The 9,355-nt window shown below is 36.0% G+C and overlaps 1 pseudogene; it reads left to right on the forward strand.

The window, feature by feature from the left end:
- Nucleotides 1-5,749: 5,749 nt before the first annotated feature.
- Nucleotides 5,750-6,201, forward strand: LOC118833651 (annotated as a pseudogene).
- Nucleotides 6,202-9,355: the final 3,154 nt, after the last annotated feature.

Raw genomic sequence — 9,355 nt, forward strand, 5'->3', positions numbered from 1 at the left:
GAAACTTGCCTGAGTTCTCCCAAATTACCCTCCAAATAACTTTATAATAATGCTTCAAAATGAATTCTAAAGTGGCAAAACAAACAAAAAGGGTGGGGTAAAATAGTTTTACAGACCAAGACAACTTAGAAGATCAGTAGAAAAGGTCTGTCTCACTGATGAGAATGCAGCCCAGTATAGACAGTACCCTGAGAAGCCACCAACAGGCCTTGGAGCCTACTCAGAAGAGGGAGGGGCTGATAAAATAGAGATTAGATTGGGGAAGGCAGCAGTAAGAAGGAAAATACTTTTGAGGACCAACAGGGTGAAAGGAGAGATAGAAAAGGATAAGCAGGGGTAAAATAGGATGGAAAGAAACATAGTAATCATCCCTGTGAATTTTTGTTTCACAATAAGTTTCTCTGATAAAGGTTTCATTTCTCAAACTGAGTCAAATTTATAAGAATATCATTACTAGGTCTGTATCCTAAAGAAATAAAAAAGAAAGAAAGAAAGAAAGAAAGAAAGAAAGAAAGAAAGAAAGAAAGAAAGAGAAAAAGAGAGAAAGAAAGAAAGAAAGAGAGAAAGAAAGAAAGAAAGAAAGAAAGAAAGAAAGAAAGAAAGAAAGAAAGAAAGAAAGGGAAAAAGAAATAAAGAAAGGGAGAAAGGAAGAAAGAAAGGAAGGAAGGCAAGAGAAAGAAAAGGACCTATATGTACAAATATGTTTATAGTAGCTCTTTTTGTGCTGGCAATGAATTGGAAATTAAGGGGATGCCCATCAACTGGGGAATGGCTGAACAAGGTATGTGATTGTGAAGGAATACATTTATGTTATTAGGAATGATTAGCAGGGTGCTTTCAGAAAAACCAGACATGAACTGATGAAAAGTGAAGTGAGCAGAACCAGAGCAGTATATACAGGAAGAGCAATACTATACAATGATCAACTGTTTATGACTTAGTCATTCTCAGCAACACAATGGAAGTCTTATTGCAAATTGAAACATACTATTTTTTTGAAAAAACTTTATTTTTCTTATGTTTTGGGGGATGGGTCTATTTTCTTTTACAACATTACTTATATGAAGAAATGTTTTGCATGATTGTAAATATATAACCTACAACAAATTGCTTGCCTTCTCAATGAGAAGTGAGGGAAAGGAGGGAGGGAGAGAATTTGAACTCAAATTAAAGGAAAAATGCTAAAATTATTTTATGTGTAATTGGAAAAAGTAAAATATTTTGAAAAAATAAATCATAAGCAATCTTCATTAGTTATTGCATACAACGGAGTACTGAAGTGAGACCTATAACCATTAATTTTTTTCTCCCTTTTTGAAGACAAAGTTGTCCTTATATTTGGAGAGACTCTGCCTCAATGGATTTTTAGCCTATCAAGGGATATAAAGTGTCACATACTGATTCCAAACATTTTAATGCTTGAATAAATCATACCTCCCTCTACACAGGACCATACCAACACTTTTCTTCCAAGCAAGAATGTATCCTCTCATGTACATTTTTAGAAACACTATTGCTCAGTCTGATTTTAGGATAAAATGCATTATATTAAGGAATGCTAAACACAATTTAAAAATCATTCTGCAAAAAGTATTTTTCCTGGAGGAAAATCATATACTAAAATAGGAGCATGAGTTTCTATTCCACTCATCCATTATATTATTCCCTACACCGTTGGGTCCTTTAACGTTGTCATTCCCTACACAATTGGGTCCTTTAACATTGTTATTTAATTTGGGAAAGATTTTAGGGGTGTGATTGTGTATACAAAGTCTGAGATAATTAGCATATTTGGGCTTATTAAAAAAAGAGGAAAATTAGGATGTTACCTCTTATTGATTTTCAAGATAAAAGAGAGGTATCTCAGAACAATAGCAGTCCTTTCATGATTGGAAGTCAGTTGTGGTACAGTGGAAGTGCCACTAGGTTTGGAATTGGTTAAACTGGGTACAAGTGTATCTGACACTTATTAAGTGTCTAACCTTGGGCAACTCACTTAGTCTCTCTGTTTCACTTTCCTTTTCTGTTGTTGTTATTGTTGTTGTTTTTATTTATCTTTTGTTTTCTAAGAGGACCAATGACATCATGGGGTGATGTCTTGACTTGCGCATGAATTTGGATTTGTTAGCCAGAGTTGCAAAAAGTCTTCAGCCTTATTCTCTCTTACAGAGTCATCAAAGTCCCGTGGCAAGACAAAAGTCAAGAAGATGGCCTGGGATGCAGTGGATGACCTTAGTGCCTTTGATGTCTGATTAAGCTCTAAGTGCTCCATAGATTGTACTTCAGCCACCTTCACGGCTTTTGAAACAAATTGTTTTCATGGGGGAGAGGGAGAAATCTTCACATGCATGGGGCAGATATTCCTCTAACTCACTGTCAGGCTTGAGGCCCCATGGGTTTGAGGCTTGTTGGCTACCCTCAACTTGGTTTAGCTCATCTGCTAAAATGGCTTTGCTGGGATATAGCAACTACACATGCTACAGCTTCTTGGGGCCACTGTAAAACAAGTATAATAATATCTATGCAACATACACTTCCCTGGGCAGTTGTAAGAATCAAATTAGATGTATGAACTGTTTTGCAAACCATGAAGAATTGTATAAAAAGCAGTTATCATTATTCAATCCATGATAAATCATGTTTCTTAGATAAAGCAAGAATCTGAAATAATGAAAAGAACGTTCCTCTGAATAAATTTCTGTTATATATGGTATAGCAAGGAATCCTAGGTGGTTAGGTTAACTAGGATTCTACTTTTGGTCTTTCACTTACTGTATTTGAGTTTTGACAGTCAACATTATTGAATCAAGCAATCAGACAAGCACCAAGCATTTATTAGATACCTACTATGTACAAACCACTGTGCTAGATTTTAGAATAGGAAGAAAAAATTAAAACAGTCTTTTCTCACAAGGAACTTACATCATTTGAGACGAAAAAACTATACCTATAGAAGTATATTTGAAATATATATGTATATGTATGTGTATATATGTATGTATGTGTATATATGTATGTATGTATGTATGTATGTATGTATGTATGTATGTATTCACCTCTCCAGGGCTCAGTTACCTTATTTATAAACTGTTTGGATTATACTAGGTTCAATTTAGCCACCATTTAGTTCCTATCTAAAGCATGCTATGTATTGGTGATATAAAGATGAATCAGATAAATGCAATGTGAGTCCCTGCCTTTAAGTACCTTACAATCCATAGAGTAAGATAAGATAGGCCCCGAAATATATCTTTAATTAAAATACAATAAATATATCAGAGGTATCATGTGCTGTGAGAAATTAAAGGAGGGAAAGATTACTTCTTGCTACAAGAATGAAGAAAATCTTCAAGAAACGCTGGCATTTGAGTTGGGCCTTGGAAAATGGGAAGAATTTTGACAATGAGAGTTGGCAGGGAAACCACTGCACAAAGAAAGATCAATGTGAATAAAATGCACAGTGGGTGAACTGGATGGGATAAGGCCAGGGAATAATAAATGGTCCAGATTACCTGGAGTAGTGTGTGAAAAGAAATATGAAATTTGTCTGCAAAGATGGGTTGGTGTCATTCTGTGGAGGATTGTATATACCAGGCAAAGGAGATTTTACTCTCTTTGGTCTCCGTAGAGGAGCTATTTAAGGTGTTTTGATTAGGTCAGTGATACGATCCGCATTTTAAGTTAGGATGCTTACCTTGGTAGCAAGGTATAGCATGGATTAGAGGAAGCAAGAGACTATAGCAGGTTTTCTTAACTTTATTAATGTCATCAATCCCTTTGGCAGCTTCATGAAAACTTATGGACCCCTTCTCAGGGAAAAGATATTAAATGCATAAAATTATGTATATACACATATATATATATATATATATATATATATATATGATTACAAGGAAATATAGTGATATACAGTTATCAAAATATTATAACACATGTAGGTGTATTGACCCACCCCCCAGGATAAGAACTCTGACTTGAGAGGAAACCAATTAAATTAAATATTACCAAAATAGTGAAAGCCAGCACTAGGTTGGTGACAATAAGAATGAAAAGAAGAAAGGCAACAAAAATATTGTAAAGATATAATCAATAGGATTTAAATGCTAATTGGATAAGGTTGATAAGGGAAGGAAAAAATGGCAAAGATGATGCCAAGATTTCAAATCTAGGGCAATTTGGTGAATTGGTGGTACTATGAACAGAAATAGGGACATTAGGATAAGGGGCAGATTTTATAGGAGGCAGGGAATTTTGAGGTTGTATTTGGATTTATTAATCTAGCTTGCTTTGTGCCAAGCAGGTTATAAACACTATCTCGTTTAATCCTCAGAACAACTCTATTATTATCCCCATTTTGCAGTTGAGGAAACTGAAGCAAACAGAGGTTAAGTGACTTGCTCAAGGTCATATACCTGGAGAAATAAGGGCCTGGTTGCTAGATAAAGATTTATGAATATATACACACACACAAACACACATACACCCACACATACACTTTTTTTCCTCAATCACTTAAGAACTAAGGGACGCCCAATTTTGTTTTATTCTTAGAGTTCATGCTGCTACATCTATTCTTTCAATAATTAATATTGAATATTTTCTCCCAGAATCCTTCAACTTATTGGTAAAAATAAGGAGACTGAGGATAACGGTGGTGGTTGTGGTGGTACTAGTGGTAGTAGTAGTAGTTGTAGTAGTAGTAGTAGTAGTAGTAGTAGTATCACTAGTAGTAATAGTAGTAGTAAATATAATATTTGTAATTCCACCTGTCTGTTCCTATATGATTTCCTAGCAAGCAAATGACAAGGATAAGTACCCCCACTACTATTCCTACCTCCCTCCCCTAACTACAGAGGCAACATGGAAGAGTGAATAGAGGACCAACCTTGGAGCCCTGAAGACTTTAGTTGAAGACCTGGCTATAGTCATATACTAACAGTATGTTTATGGGATGTTTATGGTCAAGGCACTTAACCTCTCAGTGACCTAGGCAAGTCTCTAAGACAATAGGCTTTATACAACCTACAAATATTTATTAGTTAAATGGAGTGTCCATGCCAATAGTTCCCTACAGGAATAAAATGACAATTCTTGGCCAAACTTCCAGGATGGAGAACTGAAGGAGATCATTGCTTCCTACCTCTTCCTAAATACCACTTCACAGCATTATGATGTGACCTAATCTTCCTTTCATCCATACTCTGGTTTTCTCTTCTTCTCCATGCCTTCTCTTAATCTTAGTGCTGCTAATACAATACTTTTTTGCTTTGGCATGAGTGAAGTTATACTTATTCATACTTGGTTTGGGGGTGCAGGACACTCAGTAATACAGTCAGAAAAGCATCGCTAGGCTGAAGCATTTGTACAACCATATATATAATTTAGGAGCATATTATAATCACCTCTTTCTTACATAATATCTACCCCCTCATGTCTCCCTTTAGATAGAGCAAATAAGGACTATTATAAGAAAGCATACCAGTGCTGAGGACTGGAAAGAGAGACATGAAACCAGCTGGCCCAAGTGTGAAACAGGGAAGCCAAAAATGTAAAGAATTTTGGATATAGAATTATAAACTTTATTGATATTTTCATATTTTCCCTTTTCATGCCCCTTTAATTTGAGCAAAATCACCAATATGTATATTTTATTCATTTTTTATTCTGTGCTAAAAAAAACAAATACAATAGGCATTTCCATATATATCATTCATTAGAAAAAGACTATTGTGCTCTTTTTCGGGTGGTCCAGCTTGCCAAAATGAAGTTCAATCCGTTCGTGACCTCAGACCGAAGCAAGAACCTCAAGAGGCACTTAAACGTGCCCTCGCAAATCCGGCGCAAGATCATGTCGTCCCCGCTGTCCAAGGAGCTCAGGCAGAAGTACAACGTCCACTCAATGCCCATCCGGAAGAGGACGACGAGGTCCAGGTGGTTCGTTGACACTACAAAGGTCAACAAATTGGCAAGGTAGTCCAGGTTTACAGAAAGAAATATGTCATCTACATTGAACGTGTGCAACGAGAAAAAGCTAATGGCACAACTGTCCATGTGGGAATTCACCCTAGTAAGGTAGTTATCACCAGACTAAAACTGGACAGAGATCGCAAAAAGATTCTTGAACGCAAAGCCAAATCCCGACAAGTTGGAAAGGAGAAGGGCAAATATAAAGAAGAAACCATTGAAAAGATGCAAGAATAATATGGTCTGTTATACAGTTGTAATTAAAAATGAAAATTAAAAAAAAAAGAAAAAGACTATTGTACAAGAAATTGCAGCTCCCTTTTGTGGACAGCTTGCTGTTTCTTGTAATTTGTAATAAATTCAACATATAATTTTCAAATCTGTCATACTTGTCTGTGAATCTGTCTTTCCTTTTGTTCTCTTCTGCATTAAAATAAGACTCTTCAATAAGCCTGTTTTGTTTAGTATTTGTTTTTCCTTCTTTCTTCTTCCCTCCCTCCCTGCATCTCTCTTTCTCTCTTTTCCTTCCTTCTCTCTCTCTCTCTCTCTCTCTCTCTCTCTCTCTCTCTCTCTCTCTCTCTCTCTCTCTCTCTTTCTCCTGTTTTCTCTCTTTAGGAAAAAAAGAAAAAAAGCCGAAACATTTATAACAACTGTGCATAGTCAAGAAATACAAATTCTTACATTGTCTATATCTAGAAATGTAGGTCTTAGTCTATATCTTGGTTCCAATACCTTTCACAGTGTACAGAAGCACTAAAATGTGAGTCAGTTTATTCTTATGTGTTAAAGGTCATGTATCTAATTCAGAAAAAAATCAGAAACTTTCGTTAAGAAGTTATGAACACAGTCATTTCTGTTTTTCATGTAATGTTCAAACAATGATCGTTAGGCTTTTATCATTCTAGATATTCTACCTCTCTCTTGAAAATTCAAATCTATTTTTAAAGAAAATGCATAGGGTTTTCAGAATTATTTTCCTCCTCCCCCCAAATATAATAGAATAGAAAGAGTGCCAGAATGGGCATCAGGAAATTTGTGTTGAGCTCCAGTACTGGCTCTATTATGAGTTAGCATTGTGATGGTTCCAGACCAGATAAATTTTGGGGGCCTCATTTTCCTCAATTATAAAATGAGAGATTTTGAATTGATTATCTCAGAACGAAGCAGCTCCACAATGTTATGAATATGTAATTCTGGTTGAATAAAAATGATTTCTATTCCTCATCTTTTAAAAAGGACTAGTAAGGCTTTTTTTTTCAAATGATGCTATGATCAGTGGTGGGATTCAGCCAATTCACACTGGTTTGGTAGAACCAGTACCTAATTTTAGGTTGATTTCGACGAACACGTTGTTAACGGGAGCAGGGCCTGCACCCACCACATCAGTGGCAGCAGGGGCACCTTGGCTCCATTCCGTGGAGAACCGGTTGTTAATTTACTTGAATCCCACCTCTGGTCGTGATCTTCTTTCTATCCAACTGAGTTAGACTCACAGAATCATACATGGAGAGCTGAAAGAGGCCACTACAGTAACAGTTTCTCTCCTTATTTTTACAGCTGAGAAAATTGAGGTCCAAAAATTTTAAATGCCTTGTCCAAAGACACTGAGCATCAGAAGGACTTAAACTCAGATCCTCTGTCTTCATTCTCTCATTTCATGGCTTATTCCATACCTATCACCTATTTTTCTCCTAAGTCCTAGTCCAGTCCTAATCATTTTTTATTGGTAGTTCATCTTCTTCCTCCTAAGTCTTAAGAATGAACATCTTCAAGGGGCCCTGAACTTGACCTTCTTTTATTCTCTCTCTACATTTTTATTCTCATACTTCTCTCTTTGACAATTTCATTAGCTCCTATTGTTTCAATTATTATTTCTACGCAGATGACTCCAATCTTTATCTCCTACCTTAGATCTCTCTCCTGGTGTTAAATCTTGCATTTTCAGATGTTTCCTCTATATTTCCAACTGGATATCCTGCCTATATTTAAACTCAGAATGTTCTTAACTGCACTTACATATACCTTAAAATCTATCCTTCTATTTAAAGTCATTATCCATTTAAATGTCACTCCTATAGTACTAGTTAACCTCTCTTCAGTTATTACATACAGACTTGAATTATGCTTTCAATCTCTTTTCTATTCCACAAGTGTTAACACCTTAGTTTGCCTCCTTATTACCTCTCCTTAATAATATTCTGTTTTTTTCTGACTCCAGTTCTTCTATCTCTCTTTCCAAATATATCCTTTATAAAGCTATAAAACTAAGCCTTCTAAATAAAGTATTCTCACTATATCACTCCCCACCTCATAAACATAAAATACAAGTTCTTTAGCCTAACATTAGAGGGCCCTCCACAATCTGGTTTAAATCTTCCTTCCCTGGTTACAACCTAACCTTACATGGCATCACCCACACTTCATATATTCCTTACTCCAACTAAGTTGCTTGATTTATTATTCTCTAATATTGCCTTTCTTTCTCTATTGTTGGTGAAATCACATTGGCTTTTCCTTATGGACTCCATAAACTCTGCATTTTAAAATCCTTTTCTTCTTTCTGTGAACATCTTAGGTGTAAGATTCTTCACAAAGCCTTCCATGACAGACTCAACTAGATATGTTTCCCCATCACCTTTAATTTCTCAATATCTTTTTGAGCTCTTTTTCATACATAAAACTCTAAATATTTGTTACGTGCCTCTTATTTTTCTTTTTAAATAGCCAGCTCTCCCTAGCCCCCCTCTCCTTCCTAACAACCCCTAATTTGAAATATATATATGCCTATATATATAGACATATATATAGGAATAGTCAAGCAAAACAAATTTCCTCAGTGGCCATTTCTCTAAATGTTGGTCTCATTCTGCTTCAGGGCCCCATCCCCTTTTTCTCTTTACAGATATATAACATACTTAAACCAAGGTCTTCTGGAATCCAAGGTATTAAGTCTCCAACCTCTATAAAATGTTAATAATATGTTAGTGATTTGTGCACAATATCTCGTTTGCTCCTACATTATTGTAAACTCCTTGAATAAAGAGAAAGAGCTTATTTCTTTTTGTTCTGTATATCTTTACAATTCCTAAAAAATTACAGCTGCATGTTGATAAGGAGGTACATGGTAGATATGGGTAGGCTACCAATGAGGAACTGGGAAAATTTGTAAAGAATGTCATCGGTATAACTGGAGGAGAAAGTGGATTGGTTCTGTGAAAAGAATGAGGCACAAGCAAAGATCTAGGCTGGGGTGGAGAACCTGCAGCCTTGAGGCCACATAGCCTCAGGGCCTCAGGTTCCCTACCCCACATCTAGAGGAACCTCCTACCCCACCAAACCCAAGTACACACTGAGTAGAGTTTATGAATTATAACAAGATGACTTGGGTAAG

The sequence above is a fragment of the Trichosurus vulpecula genome, chromosome 1, assembly GCF_011100635.1.
Source record: "Trichosurus vulpecula isolate mTriVul1 chromosome 1, mTriVul1.pri, whole genome shotgun sequence".
Taxonomy (NCBI): Eukaryota; Metazoa; Chordata; class Mammalia; order Diprotodontia; family Phalangeridae; genus Trichosurus; species Trichosurus vulpecula.